Source organism: Elephantulus edwardii, unplaced genomic scaffold (genome assembly GCF_000299155.1).
Source record: "Elephantulus edwardii isolate Elephantulus edwardi_28Jun2011 unplaced genomic scaffold, EleEdw1.0 scaffold00573, whole genome shotgun sequence".
Taxonomy (NCBI): Eukaryota; Metazoa; Chordata; class Mammalia; order Macroscelidea; family Macroscelididae; genus Elephantulus; species Elephantulus edwardii.
In genome coordinates, this window is record NW_006400323.1 from 131186 (window position 1) to 147348 (window position 16163).

The 16163-nt window shown below is 39.3% G+C and overlaps 1 pseudogene; it reads right to left on the reverse strand.

The window, feature by feature from the left end:
* The window catches only part of LOC102843137, a 25807-nt pseudogene that overhangs the window by 5054 nt on the left and 4590 nt on the right, over positions 1-16163 (reverse strand).

Below are 16163 nucleotides of genomic sequence, written 5' to 3' on the forward strand. Positions count from 1 at the left end.
TGGCACAGGACAGAGCGGAGTTTAGGGCTGTTGTACATAGGGTCGCTATGAGTCGCAGGCAACTCGACGGCACATAACAACAACAACATGTTCTTAAATAATCGAGAAATAAAAACAATTAAAATATAAAAAAAAATTTAGGGACCTTTAAACACAAAGGCTTCCACAAGATCTTGTTGACTTTAAACAAAACGCTTAAATAAAAAACCCAAAAGAAGATAAAGGAAAGTAACCCAGTTGCAAAATGGGCACGGGATATGAACCCAATGGCAAAATGGACACAGGATATTCACAGACACTTCACCACAGAAGACATTCAGACGCCAAACAAGCACATGAAGAAATGTTCAAAATCCCCAGTTCTGAGTGAGATGCAAATCAAAACAACGATGAGATATCATCTCACACCAGTAACAATAACAAAATTCAACAGAGCAGCAAAAAACAAATGCTGGAGAGGTTGTGGAGAAACTGGAACCCTTATTCACAGTTGGTGGGAGTAAAATGGTGCAACCACTATGGAAGGCAGTATGGCACTTTCTTAAAAAGCTGGACATAGAAATACCATCTCACTAAGCAATTCCACTACTGGAAATATACCTTAAAGAAACCAGAACTGCTACCCAAGCAGTTATATGCTCATCCATTTATACTGTGGCTTTGTTCACAATGGCAAAGAGTTGGAAACAACCCAAGTGTCCCTCAACAAATGGATAGAAAAACTGTGGTATATTCATAAAATGGACTACTGTGCAGCACCGAAAAACAAGGAACTCATGAAATATTATACAAAATGGGTGACCCTGGAGGACATTATGCTGAGTGAAATATCTCTGTCACAAAAGGAGAAATACTGCAGTGCCACTGTTATAAAGCGGGACTGACATAGGAGTTGGGGGAAAACTAAGAGGGGATAAATAATGTATACTGCATTGAAACAGATGAGGGAGAAAACTATTTAGGAGGAATATATGATTGGGTATTATTATCATGATAGGAGTTCAGAATGAAAGCTGCATAGTGGAGTAGACTGGGGGTCGGGGATTATATACAAATGAAAGAATTTTTTTTGTTTTTTTACTTTTCAAAGATAATAGTGAACAGGGGACTGGGGTGGGCAGGGCGGAAAGTGTGCAACAATGAATGAATGGAAATGTAAAGTCTGTAAACTTTCATTAAAATAAATTTACAAAAAGGAAAAAAGGTTATAGCAGTGAATCAACAAACAAAAGTTAGAAATTGAAGATGACAAGCATACTTGGGGAACAGGGAACCTTAATACCTGCCTGTTAACACATGGGAAACAAAAGATACCATATTTCGGAGAAACTAGATCCTTTTATTTTTGGTCAACAATTTTAATGGATATTTCAAGCTGCAAACGTTATCAGAAGACTTTTATACTTAAATCATTGCTTACAATTAACAGTGCACTGCATTGAATAGGTAAGAATGTGCAGAGGAAATAAGAAAACAAAATAAAATTATTTGCACCACCCATTCTGTCACTCCAGAAAGCTGGAAAGGGCTGTGTGCAGGAAGTATTCCCTAGCGGTGGAAACAGTGTGCTGTGGATAAAAAGGAATTTTAACATTTGATCTGCAAATGCCAGTCAGTCAGTCCTCAACCTCTGTTGCACGGGAAGCCGTAATTCCTGTTGTCCTAAAAATAATGCTCACTTGCGATGTTACCAGGAGACACAATACAACAGTGAAAAACAGAGTTGTTCACGTTTTTATTCAGGGACTGACTTTTCAAATTTAAATCCTCTTGTTTTGTGTTTGCAGTGCCTCTGGGTACCTCGGAGTGCCTACTTTTAAGGAGGTAGTGAATGATCGCTTGTACAAACTGATGACAATTTATGATTTCGCATCACTCAAAGGCATAGCAGGGATGACCAGAGGAGGTCTGCCGTACATAGTGGTGTCTCTGATACAGTGATGAGAGAGGGTTCACAGGCCAGCCTGAAATGTCAAGTACAAGGAGGTAGGAAGGAAGCTTAAAAGGCAGAGGTGACTTAAGCAGTCCACTTAGGAGCCCTGATACCAGAGCACACAGGCAACTTGACTAATATTTTATTTATATCTTAAATATATTTATTTTTTCATTTTGAAGTAGGAGAGACATTCACATTCTAAACAGCCTGCCTCTGGAAACTATCAACTTTAATAAATGTCAATAGTTATAGAAAGACTTCAGGCCTTTTGTTCATATGGATGCTATGAGTTGTGCTCTACTCAAAGACAATCAACAACAATATTTACAAAATTAAAATACAGTTTTAAAGACCAGTTCCTTCTCTTTTCCCTAACCAGTCCCACCTAACAAATTGTGCGACCCCATAATTAATCCCCCGCCTATTCTCACCCCTTTACTTCCACTCTTCTCTCTTTTGGATCTTCATGTTCATAAGGGACAGAGTTAATTCACTGAACATAATGCTCTCCAGTCTCTCCCAAATTAGAGAATAATTTACAAAATTATTGCTCCTGCATGCTACGTAGAATTCCATTGTGTGAATATATCATAACGTCTCAATCCATTTCATAATGTTTGGTCATCTGGGCTGTTTCCATAGTCTTGCGATGGTGAATAACATTGCCATGAACATTGGGGTACCGGTGTCCATTTGAACCTCAGTTCTCATTTTCTTGGGGTATCTTCCAAGCAGTGGAATAGGTGGGTCATATGGAATTTCTATGTTCAGCTTTTTGAGGAAGTGCCAATTTGCCTTCCAGAGTGGTTGTATCATTGCCCAATACCACCGACAATGTATAAAAAAATATAAAATGCTTCATAAATTTGTGTGTCCGCTTCAAACAGGGGCCATGCAAATCTTGTATCATTCCAATTTTAATATAGGTGCTGCCAAGTGAGGACCACGTTTTCTTTATCCTTTTTTTTTTTTAGCATGTGTCAATTTCATCTCAACTTATGGAAACTCAACAAGTCTCTCTCTCTCTCTCTCTCTGTGTATACATATGACAACAATGGGGAACAATGGGTGTATTATGAGATGGCAACTTATGGACACTAAACAAGTCTTTTCTGTGTTTTTGTGTGTGTGTGTATACACACACACACACACACACATCAACAATGTGGAACAATGGGTGTATTGTGAGACGGGCGGTGAAGAAGGGAGAGGAAGAAAATTATTAATGATTTTTAAAAAAACAACACCTAATATGAAACATGTTGAACATTAACAAAAAAGATTAAGGTGTGCCTGAAAACAATAGTTAAAAAATAAAACAAAACAAAATTATTTTCTGCAGTAGCTGTTATCGAGTTCTCTTGCATGGATTCACCACCCCCTTTTAGTATAAAGATAAGACATGGTGGGTCATCTACTAGGTTAGAAGTCTCTATGTCTTCCAGTTTTTGTTGTCTGGTAGTGATCCCCGATTTCTTCTCACTGTACTATACTCCAAGTGGTTTCTTAGGGGCTACGTGGTAAGAACTTGATCACCTGGGTTTCCGTGTAAGGTTCCTCTGGAGGTTCCCTTTAAGGTGTTACTCGTTCAGGCTCATCCTTTGTACCACCTGAGGATACTTTGATTTTGCCTAAAGGTCTAACAGAGGCATATCGAAAGTTCTGGGGGAGACAGGGATTCCTTCATTAATTGTTACTGAGGTTCACAACGGGTCAACAACTACCTTGAGTTCTGAAGGACAGAGAGGGCAGAAAGCAGTAGGCTAAAAAGTGAATCAAATAGGACAGAGAATATTGCATTTCGAAGCTCTGGTGGCACGGAGCTTAAGCATTTGGCTGCTTCATAGAAAATCAGAGGCTCAAACTCATAAATGATTATGTGAGAAAAACACGTCACAGTCAACTTCTATACTTAGTTACTATCATGGAAGCCCTATGAGGAAGGGACACTTTCTCTCTCTCTCTCACATGTTAGATGGTTCAGATTCGTCTCATACTTTGGGCATGTTGCGGAGAAGCTATTCCTTGGAAAGGGACAACATGCTTGGAGAATAGTGTCAGAGAAAGAGAGGAAGCCACTTAATGAGATGTCCCAGTGACTGCAACCACGGACTCCACTGTGACAGATGATGTGAAATTCAAACAGGGCTCAAGTCCGAGCACATAGAAATTAGGAGCTGTACTCTCCTCAAAGGCTCCTAACAGTTGTAACCACAGTGATGGGAACAGGTTTAGCAGATCTTCTATGAAAATTCCAAAGTATCTTGAAGACATGATTTGTGATCACTCAAGTGCATAGCACAGACTCGACGTTTTGTTTGGAATAGTTCGGATGATTGTGTATGCAAAGAAGAAACATCATTTTAGTTGAATGTGGGGTGGAGTGTGTATGGGGTTAGAGGATTCTTAATTTTCTAGGTCTCCTAGCAGGTCCAGGAAGAAATGGCCACGATTAGACGTCATAGGGTGAGGAAAACTCCTTGGAGGTCTTGAATGGTATAGCAGGGGTGAAATGGAATTTTGTCTGAGTCGGATAGAATGCCTGTGAGGTTCTCAGAGCTCATTTCATGTAGGAATAGAAGTTGGACCGTTACTAGTGTGGCAAGAATAAAATGGGAAGCAAATAATCCAGGTAGTGTGGCTTTCTCAACAGAGAAGCCTCCTGAAATTCGTTCTACTAAGCCAGTTCCAACGAAGGGGAAGATATTTGGCCTCATGGTAATATGTAGGCTATCACAGCTATGGGTACAGTGATGAAAAGCAGGGATTCTCCAATGTTTCAAAGTAAGATCCATAGTCAATTCCTCATCTTAAAGGAATGAAGATGCAAGCTCCATTTGCACAAAGATATGGGATTAACCAGCCATAGTTCATGTCTCAGCAGATAATGAGTAACTGATGAGAACCATCGTGAAGCTATCTGAGGTATACTGTATTGTGTGGAAGAGGTCTGCTAGGATTGAAATGATTAGGCATATTCCTAAAAGGGAGTGAAAATTGAATCAGGCTGAGATATTTGATGGGGTTGGAAGGTCAATGAAGAAATGGTTTATTAATTTTAAGTAACAGGTAAGATTTATGAATGTTGGTCATCAATTGTTCTTAAGTTTTGAAGCATAACCATGGTTTTGACGTCATTGGTCGTGGTTATAGCCCATGTTAGAATGATATATACTGGGGTGTGTTTTGTGTTTTTTTTTTTTTTTGAGAGTAGTATTTGTGTTAGGAAAGACTTACACGTTGATTATTTTTCAGTGCTGCACAGTGTGAATACACCACAGCTTTTCCTACCAATTCATTTGTGGAGTAAAGTGCTTCTGGAGCACAGGAGACATGCCTAATCCCATAGGAATTGCCTACTGATTGTTGCTGGGGCAATTTTCTTTATGAAGTTGGCTAAGGTCTGATATAGCTATCTCCATGTAGTCCTTACTGTTTTTATAGGTGTAAGTGACTACTGATTTATTCAAAATGACTTTACAGAGACTTTGGATTTCCATTCATTCATTGTTGCAGTTTTCTCCCTGCCCACCCCTTCCCCACCCAGTTTGTTCTTTTCTTTGGAAAGTAAAATTCTTTCATGGTTATACAATCCCTCCCTGCAACAAATTGACTTTTTAAAATATGTAGGCAAACTCTTCCAATGTCCAAAGGGTTTTCAAGGGCCTATTAATGTAAAAGTCGATGGGCAATCCTGCTTCCTAGACTCTGTTCATCTGGGAGCTCTGCTTAAAACCTGTCCACCGTAGGTAATACTGATGGTATTTCATAACCAGTGGCTTGGCTTTCAGGGTCACAGCAATCCACATGTTATCACTGTACAGCAAGCTGCAAGACAAGTGGTGTACCTCTTACAAACGTTTGTAAAACCTCTTGGCCAGAAAACAGGTTGGTCCACAGCAGCAAGAATAGTGTTTGCAAACTGTGGGCCTCACTTCTGTTCTTTTCTTTGAGAACATACATCAACTGTCACCATTCTCCATCCACAGATGCCACTGTGGGTTAACTTTAGTCCTGTAAGTAGAGGTCACTCCCATGACAAACTCCTTCCTGGACAACTTAGGGACCTAGGATATACAGAGAGTCTTGAGGAAGCTTCAATACATTTAAGTATTCCTTTCACCAAGAGGATCAACACCTTTATCTTCAAGATTGTCCAAAGCTGGTAGAACACTGCACTTCTCATGGTGAGTTCTTGAGTTTCAGTATTTTTGGGCTGAAATAATTTTAACTTTAAAAAATTCTATTTAATTTCTTTTTACACCTCTGGGATTTCACAGCACACTTGCAAATCACATGGATTTTCCAGACACTCATTCCTTGTGAATCATATAGTTTTTTCCAGACGTTCATTCATAGGCGGTCATAACCACTGAATGATATAAATAAAACATTTTTATAATATTTAAGCAAACTTCCTGCCTATTGTTATTCCATTCAATGAGCCTCACTGGCTTCCCTTTTCTGAACTGAGCTGAAATGAGTTTGAAAAAGATTTCCCAAATTCTTTACTTTGGTAAGAATTCACTCCTGTGTGACTTTGTGAAGGTGAGACAAGCAAGGTGAGAAACTATTTTCCCCTCATTCTTTACGTTCCTAAGGTTTCTCTCTCGAATGAATTCTTCTTTGTACACTGAGCTGACTTGAGTCAGAAAATGTTTTCCCACATTCCTTACACGCATAAGATCTCTCTCCGGTGTGACTTCTACTATGTTGAGTGAGGTGACTTGATTGTGTAAATTTTCCCCCCACATTCCGGACATTGATAAGGTTTCTCTCCCATGTGAATTCTTCCATGTACAGTTAGACAGGAAAGGGAGGAAAATGTTTTCCTCCATTCCTTGGATGCATAAGATCTCTCTCCTGTGTGAATTCTAATAATACATTGAGTGAGGTGAGTTGATTGTGTAAATGTTTTTCCACATTCCTTACACTCATCTCTCTCCTGTGTGAATTCTTGTATGTCCTTTTACATACAGCAGGTCCTGGTCAACTCTACACAAGAGGCTTCCAGCCTACATTTCATTGTTAGATAAATCCACTGAAGCCAATCAGCTCTCACACAATTCTGAACCAAATAAAAAAAACAAAACCCCAAACTTCCCACAGCCTATCCTCAACCAAAAGAATACAACGTTCCAGTCAGAATTCAACCACTTTACGCATGACCCTCCAAACTGCTGTCAGGCCCCAATCAACTTTTAAATACAAAAGCCTTTGAAATCCATTAAATCAAATCAACTCATACCCAACTGTGAACTTAAAAAGAAAAACAACACATATTTCTTTTCCGATCAGGATGCCTTTTTTTTTTTTTACTTTCTCTTGTCATACTGCCCTAGAACACATTTCCAATACCTTACTGAATAGAAGAGGTGACAGTGGGTATCCTTGTCTAGCTGTGTTTGCAAGGAACATGCTTTTAGTCTTTCTCCATTGAGAATGGTATTGTCTCTTGGTTTTGCATGTATATGTCTTTCACTATGTTGAGGAAATTCCATTCTATTCCAATGTTGCCAAGTGTCTTTATCAGGAAGATGTGTTGTCAAGTGCCTTTTCTGCATCAAATGCTAGGGTCATATGGTTCTTATTTCCATTGTTAATATGGTGAATTGAGTTGTTTTTCTTGTATTGAAACATCCCTGGTTGCCTGTTATGAATCCCAGTTAGTTACAACAACAAAAAAATTTTAAGTGCTTTTGTATTCTATTGGCTAGGGGTTCTTTTTCTTTTTTGTCTTTTTCTACGATTTTTGGATCTATACTCAAGAGATATTGGTTTGTCGTTTCCTTGTTTGTAATATCTTTGCCTGGTTTTGATATTAGAGTTATGCCTGCTTCATACGATGACTCTGGGAGTGCTCCTTGATTTCTCCTTTTGGAAATAATTAAAATAGAACTGGTGATAAATCCTCTTTGAATATTTGGTAGAATTCAGCTGTGAAGCCATCTAATCCAGGACTTTTCCTATGGGGAAGTCTTCTTATGACCTGTTTAACTTCTTCTTTTCTTTCTTTCTTTTTTTTCTATTATTATATTTTATTAATTTTCATAAACATTTACAGAGATTTTGGGCTTCCACTCATTCATTGTTGCACTATTCTCTCTACCCTCCTCCCAGTTTGTTCTTGTCCAAATGCCACAGTGCTTGTCAAAGCCAGTTCTGATTAATCTTCTTTGTCAGTGTGTCCTTTGCCATTCCCTATCACTCCTCCCTGAGAGAGACTTCACCCTGAGTCATAAGGAAAAGGGGATGGCGGATTCTCTTAGCTACTTCCTGCTGAAAAGGGACGCTGTGGGTTTCAGGGTGAAGATCTTCTCTCACTACTCTAAAGGGCCCCTTTGGCAGTAGGAAACACATAGACTATTATGGAGATTGATTTTGGAATTTAGATGCACTCTTATTGATTGTGCTTGGCCGTACACGTTCATATCCTTGAAGATGTATCATGGGGGTGTTGCAACCTAGAAGACACAAATTTGACTAACAAGTTATAAGTACATGAGTCCAAAAATTATGGAAAAGTAAAAGAAAAGATTCTTTCATTGTTTTACAAACCCTCCCCCAGGTCCCCTCCACCATGTAGCCCTCGCTCTAGTCTCCTGTGATGACAGAAATACCTAGTTAAACTTCTTCTTTTCTGATGGATCTGTTGATGTGTTCTATACCTATCATTCTCAATCTAGATATGGCATGAGTTTCAAGGAACTTGACTCTAGGGTTTTTTTAATTTATCAAAGTATAGCTTTTCATAGTATTGTGATATTATTGCTTGAATTCCATCTGGAATTGTTGTGCTGTCACCTCTACCATTTCTTAACCCAGTTATTTGTGCCTTCCCTTTCTATTTTTCTTTAAGTTTGCCAGTGGTTTGTTAATCTTACTGACCTTTCAAAAAAACCATCTCCTGGTCTTTATGAGAGTTTTTGTCTCTTTCCTCTCTCATTGATTTCTGCTCTTGTCATTAAAATTTCTTTTCTTCTAGGGGCTATAGGATTAGATTCTTGGTGTTTTTCTATTTGATGAAGGTCTTGAATTAGATCACTGATTCTTCTTCCTTCCTTTTTTATATGTGTGCCTATTGCTATGAAATTCCCTTCCCCCACTTTCCAGACCCACCTTAGCTACATCCCACAGGTTTTGGTTAAGTTGTATTTTCATTTCTTTCATGGAATTTTAGGTTGTGATTTGTATTTAAAAGTCACTTGGGTCCTTCCTAAAGGTGAGTATCCAGTGATTGGAGCCAATTTTAATTGAGGTTTAGGAGAACAGTGTTCTGAGTGGTTCAGTCCTTATCTACCTGTATGCTGTACTGAGATAACTTGGGGTTGCTGTGATCCCAACATGGAATAAGCTGTGAATGACCCCTAAGGTGTGCTGTCAAACCCCAAGGGAGAGAAATCAGGCCCCTGGAATGTGATGCCTGGTCTCCAGGTTAGTCATCAGGTCACTGGGCAGAGCTCACTAGTGTATATGAGGAATTTTATCTAAGCCATTTTCCTCCACCTCTTTCTCTGGTACCTTTGTAAGTAACACCTCCAAAGCTCTTCTCTTTCTAATTTACAAATTTGTTCTCTCTCAGTTTGCTCCCCTTCCTATAGGTAACCTTAACACTGAATCTTGATCCATACCTGAACTCTGCACCAAGCTCCAGAGATAAAAGGGAAATAGAAAAGGAGGATGGAGCCTCAATTTTCAGCCAGCCATCCCTACTGGATTCTCCTTGGAAAAAAAAATTCAGGAAACTCTCCTAACTGAACAAGAAGGCATGGAGCTTCCATCCAGGACCACGAGTAAGACAGTGCCTTTGTTTGTGAGTATGTATATGTGTGTATGTATATATGTATGTATATGTCATCATTGGACTAAGCCCAGCCTGTCTTTTCTGATCCTCACTGGATCTTTCTAATTTCCTTTGCGCACTCCCTCTGCCCACCAAATTGTGCAGCCCTGTGATTTCATTCCTGTGCATCTTCACTCCTCTATTCCCAACTTTTAGTCCCTTGGATCCTCATACATATTTTTACAATTTTTTTTTAAAAAGGTAAAAGAAATAAAAAGTAGATAGTCCTGCTTCCTAGTCTGTCTTCATCTGAGAGCTCTGCTAAAACCTGTCCACATTGGGTAACTCTTACGGCATGATACACTGGAGGCATACCTCCCACTATTATTCCCTCCCATAAGTTATCACACGATGTCAAACTGACAGACAAGTGCTGTATCCCATAGAATAGGCTCAAGGAACAGTCTTTCAGGTCACTTGCTATGCATCGGAGTGGGAGCAGGATAAAGAACTGGAATGATAGAAGAAACATCATACGGCTCAAATTTAAGAACGGATATTTCCGAAAAAAGATGCAACAATCCACTTTTAAATAATTTTGGCCTTGGAAAGTCTATGGGAAACCAGTATTGTCATCTTAGACTCCTAACACTTGGAATACACTTGATGATCATGGGTTTGGCTTTCATTTGTAAACACTAAGAAGTATCTTAGAAAACAGGCTTAGGGGAGCTCCTTCCTATAAAGTTCAGCTTTGGAAACATGAGAGAACAAAGGTTTGTAAAAAAGATTAGCAAGAAAACAATTTTGTCCATAGCAACAAGAATAGTGTTTCCAAACTGAAGGCTTCACTTCTATTGTCTTCTTTGCATGTAGACGTTAACCATTTCTGTAACCACAGATGCCACCAGCAGGGTTAATATCAGTACTGTAAATTGAGGTCACTCCCATGACAAATCACTTCCTGGAAAACTTAGGGACCGAAGATATAAGACGACTCTTGTGAAGTCTTCTTTCAATACATCTTCCTTCCAGTAAAAGGACCAACACGTTTATCTCCTGGATTGTCCAAAGCTGGTAGAACACACCACTGCTCGGTGGTGTGAGTTCCTGGGTTTTATTATTTTCGGTTGAAATATATTTTATTGTTTTCTTCATTTTTTAAAAATTTTTATTTTACTATTTTCTCTGTGTGTGTGTACCGTCAAATTGGATCTGACTGGTACAGGAGGAGATGGCCCCTCCTTCTCCGGCAGAACATCTGGTGGATTCGAACCACATTTCTCTGGGATTGCAGTGCAGCTTCTTGCCAGTAGCCCACCAGAGCTCCCCCATGTTTTATTCATTTTTACACCTGGAATATTTTTTTAAATCTTATTATTCTTTTGTGTGTGTGTGTACCGTCAAATCGGGTCTGACTGGTACAGGAGGAGACTGTCCCTCCTTCTTCAGCAGAGCATCTGGTGGATTTGAACCATGCGCCACTTGGATTGTAGTGCACCTTCTTGCCACTAGGCCACGAGAGCTCCCCCACCTGGAATGCTTCATAGAAATCTTACAAATCACACTGACTTTCCAATGACTGATATGTAGTTAATGACAGTTGAATGACACCAATTAACCTTTTACCATCTTTTTGCAAACTTATTGCATATTGCTATTCCATTAACAGGGACTCACCATGTGGATTCTTTAAGTGTACTGAGCTGACTTGAATGCGTATAAGGTTTCTCTCTTGTATGAATTCATGCATGATTAGAGAACCCTGGTGTGAAAATGTTTTCCTACATTCCTTACATTCATAAGGTTTCTCTCTTGTGTGAATTCTTCTATGAGAAATGAGTGTACTTAATTGTGAAAATATTTTCCCACATTCTTTACACCCATAAGATTTCTCTCCTGTATGAATGCTTCTATGTGAAATTAGATTATTTGAGTGTGTAAATGTTTTCCCACTTTCCTGGCATGCGTATTTGTCTCTTGCATGAATGCTTGCATGTACAGAAAGAAAAGTCAGCGGAAAAAAATGTTTTCCTGCAATCCTGACATTGAAAAGGTGTTTCTCCTGTGTGGATTCTTCTATGTTGAGTGAGGTGATGTGCTTGGGGAATGCTTTCCAACCATTCATACATTCCTAAGATCTCTCTGTGTGAATTCTAAGATGTTGACTGAGCTGACTTGATTGTTAAAATGTTTTCCCACATTCCTTACACTGATAACATTTCTCTCCTGTGTGAATTTTTCTTTGTGAAGCAGTTGGATTATAGTGGGTAGGTTCTCATAATAATGAGGTTGAAAATCAGGGATAAATTGATTGGTCACTTTTTATTTTGTTCACTATAGTGGGTAAGGTCATTTGTCGCCTGGATGTAGCTAACCATCAGCTGTGAGTTGGAAGCCTCTTGTTTAAGTCAATCAGGACTTGATGGGTGGGCCTTTTTTTTTAAAAAAAAAAATATTCATTCATTGTTGTGTGGGCTCAAATATTTTCAAAGCATACTTACTAAAATTAAGAGAATTTGCACAAGGGATACAGAGAGCCACCTGTACTTCAACCCATGTGGTTTTAAAGGACAGAGATATATGGTCTCGTGGTTCTGGGGGCTGCTGGGATTAAGGTGTCACTGAGTTGACAACACAAAGCCACCCTCTGGATGACAGATTTGAACCTTTTAACTCCATTGTGTAACAAGTTCATTTTTTACAATCACATGATGTGTCTGTCTTCTTGGGGTCTTCCTCTCTTTCTCTGACCCTCCTCCCTGTCCCAGAATGACGGTGTAATGTCCTTTTGCAAGGCTTGGACCCCTCAGACAATATAGACCATGTCTCTGATACAGCGTTCAATATCATTGCTTCTAAGGAGCAGCCTATAAACTTGAATCTGGCTATCAGCAGAGCCCTGTTTTCTCTGGTGCTTGAGGCAAAAGGGCTTTCTTCTCTCACCCAAATTCTAGCAGCTTGATTGTTCCTTGACTGTGGCAGTACAAACTCCATCTCTGTTTTTTTGTTGACAAACAATTTTATTTTTAAAGAGAGATTTCAAAATACAAAACTTATCAAAAGATATAAATATTCACAATTATGTCATTGGTTACTATTAACAATGCAACACATAGAACATGTAAGACTGTGGAGAGGAAATGTAAAAAACAAAATGAACATATTTTGCATCAACAATCCAGTTACTTCAAAAAGTTGGAATGTGTTGACCCAAAAAGATCGCCTTTCTTTTCTGGGAACAGGAAGTATCACTTCCAAATTCCTTAGTGGTGGAAACACAGCCTCCTGGTGAAAAAGACGGATTTCTCAGCAACATTTGATCTGCACATGCTTATTACTCCACCAATGCAGACACTGCATTACAGAGTAGGCTATAATTCCTGTTGCCCACCAGCTGACTTGTGAACAGTGAGAAACAGGTTTTTTTCACAGACTGAAATATGAAAATGAAATCATCTTGCTTTATGTCCAAAATACCTTTGGGTACCTCGGAACTACCATCTAAAGGTGAGAGTTAATCACCACTTGTGTAAACCAATTCCAATTTATCACTTTGCATCACTCAAAGGCACTGCAGGAGGCATAATGTGAGGAGATCTGTAGGAGGATACAGTGGTCTTTCAGACAGTCAGGCTGGTGACCAGAAAGGGCTCACAGGCAAGCCTGAGCCCTCAAGGACAAGGAGGTAGGAAGGAAGGAGGTTTAAAAGGCATAGGAGACTTAAAAGAAAACAGTTAGGAGTCCTGACCTCAGAGCACTTAGGCATTTTCTACCACTAAATGAAACCAAATGAGATTCAAAGCAACAACTGATGTTTCAGATAAAGATACAAAACTCAGCTCCATAAATATATAACTGCAACCTTGGAAACTTCACAGGAAGCTGTCACTGGGTCTCACAGACACCTAACACTTGGAATCCGTTTGATGGGCAGACAGGTGATTGTATGTGAACAGAGCACTGACCCACGTGATTTCCTGAGGTTGACCTCTTAGGTTTTAGAATTACTTTTAATTCCTTTTTAGGCCTTCTCTATGTGACTCAAAGCTTACATTTCACAGTGGTTTTGCACGTAATCAGTCATAAGTAAATGGAGTCAGCGATTCAAAAAAGCTTTCCTAAACTAAATCTGAATTGTCCAGGTAGATGGACAGGAATATGAAGAGGGCGTGTTACCTATCCAACATGGGGATTGGCTAGTCTTACCAGTCCACAAGGGAATTGGGAGAGTCATCATTTAATTGAGTGCATCCAGCACTAGAGTTTCTTACCATCAGCAAAGGAGGACAAGGCATGCAGTGGGTGCACCAGAGGACCAGATATTCTTGTGTCAGCTAGACTTTCAGCAGGAGTAGCCATGGCCAAAGGAGAGAACCACAGAACAAACATGAGATGGTGAGATGATCCTGGGTGAGATGATCTTCCCCAAGGGCAGACCCACAGATAAGTTTTGAGCTTTTGCACCAGTTTGTTGGACAACTTGGGGTGAGACGGGGGTGAAAATATTCACATGACTGAAAAGACTGAGTAATACGCTGTAATACTGACCTTTAGCTGCCAAGCTCAAGGCTGAGAGGCTTCAAAATACATTTCAGAAGCTGTCCAATAGACTGTATTGTACTATGAACCTGCATTTTAACTTCCTCAATATGGTTCTGTGTGGTGTTACAGCTATTAACTCAGAGTTTGGACGTTGTAAAGTAGTAACATTACTGCTGTGTTGTTTTTGTTTTTTAAAGAACCTTATTTCCTGTGACTGTAATGGTGATTTTACAAAAGTTTATGGAAAAGTTGCATTTTGATTCATTTATTGTTGCACATTTTCCTCCCTCCCCACACCCCCAGTTCACTTTTTTAAAAAAAAAATCATTTTTTCTTTTTGTGTACTATACCAAATCGTATTTGACTGGCACAGAAGAAGACTGCACCTCCTTCTCTAGAACAGCATTTGGTGGATTCGAACTGCACACCTTTGGGATTGCACTACAGCTTCCTTGCCACTAGGCCACCAGAGCTTCCTTTCCAGTTCACCTTTGGAGACACGAGAGAACATATATTTGTAAAACATACTGGCCAGAATTCAGCTTGGTATACCGCAGCAAGAATAGTGTTTACAAACAGTGGGCCTCATTTCTGTTGTCTTCTTTGAGGATAGACGCTGACTGTCTCTGTTCTCCTTTTACAGACGCCACTGCCAAGGTTAAAGGTAATACTGTACACTGAGGTCACTCCCATGAGGAACTCCTTCCTGGATAACTTAAGGCCCTATGAAATAGAGTCTTAAGGTTGTTCACTACAGTTAAATCTTCATTTGAGTAAGAGCACTAACACGTTTTTCTTCAAGATTGTTCAAGGCTAACAGAACATAGCACTGTGCAGTGTGAGTTCTTAGGTTTTATTTGTTTGGATTAAAAATTTTTTAAAAAATTCTATTTAATTCAATGTTACATCTTTGAGATTTCACAGAAAGCTTATAACCAGACTGGTTTTCCAGATAATCGCTGATGGTTTGTAATGACCATTGAATGATGACAATTAACTTTTAAAAAGATGTAAAGAAATTTATTGCATAGTGCTATTCCTTAACTGGGTCTCACTGTGTGGCTTCTTTTACGGGTCCTGAGGTGACTTAAGTACAAAAAAGTTTCCCCACATTTCTTACAATAAGGTTTCTCTCCTGTGTGAATTCTTGCATGTACATTTAGAGAGGAAAGATGAGAAAAGTGTTTCCGACAAACCTTACATTCCTAAGGTTTCTCTCCTGTATGACTTCTTCCATGTACAATTAGAGAAGTACAGTAAGAAAATGTTTTCCCACATTCCTGACATTCATAAGGTTTCTCTCCTGTGTGAATTCTGTTTACTAAGGTTACCTGATTGTGAAAATGTTTTCCCACATTCCTTACATTCATAAGGCTTCTCTCCTGTGTGAATTCTTGAATGTGCAATTAGAGCAGAAACTTGAGAGAAATGTTTCTGACAAACCTTACATTCGAAAGGGTTCTCTCCGGTGTGAACTCTTCTGTGTACAGTTAGAGAACGAGGGTAAGCAAAGGTCTTCCCACATTCCTTACACTAATAAGGTTTCTCTCTTGTGTGCCTTCTTTTATGCTTACTTAGAAAAGTTGGATGGCGAAAGGTCTTCCCACATTCCTTACATTCATAAGGTCTTTCTCCTGTGTGAATTCTAAGATGTAGAGTGAGTGAAGGTAATCGAGCAAAGGTCTTTCCACAGTCCTTACAGACATAAGGTTTCTCTCCTGTATGAATTCTTCTATGTAGAATGAGGCTATTTGAGCGTAAAAATGTTTTCCCACATTCCTTACATTCATGAGGTCTCTCTCCAGTGTGAATTCTTCTATGCTGCATGAGAGCTGTTGATCGTGAAAAGGTTTTCCCACATTCCTTACATTCAAAAGGTCTCTCTCCTGTGTGAATTCT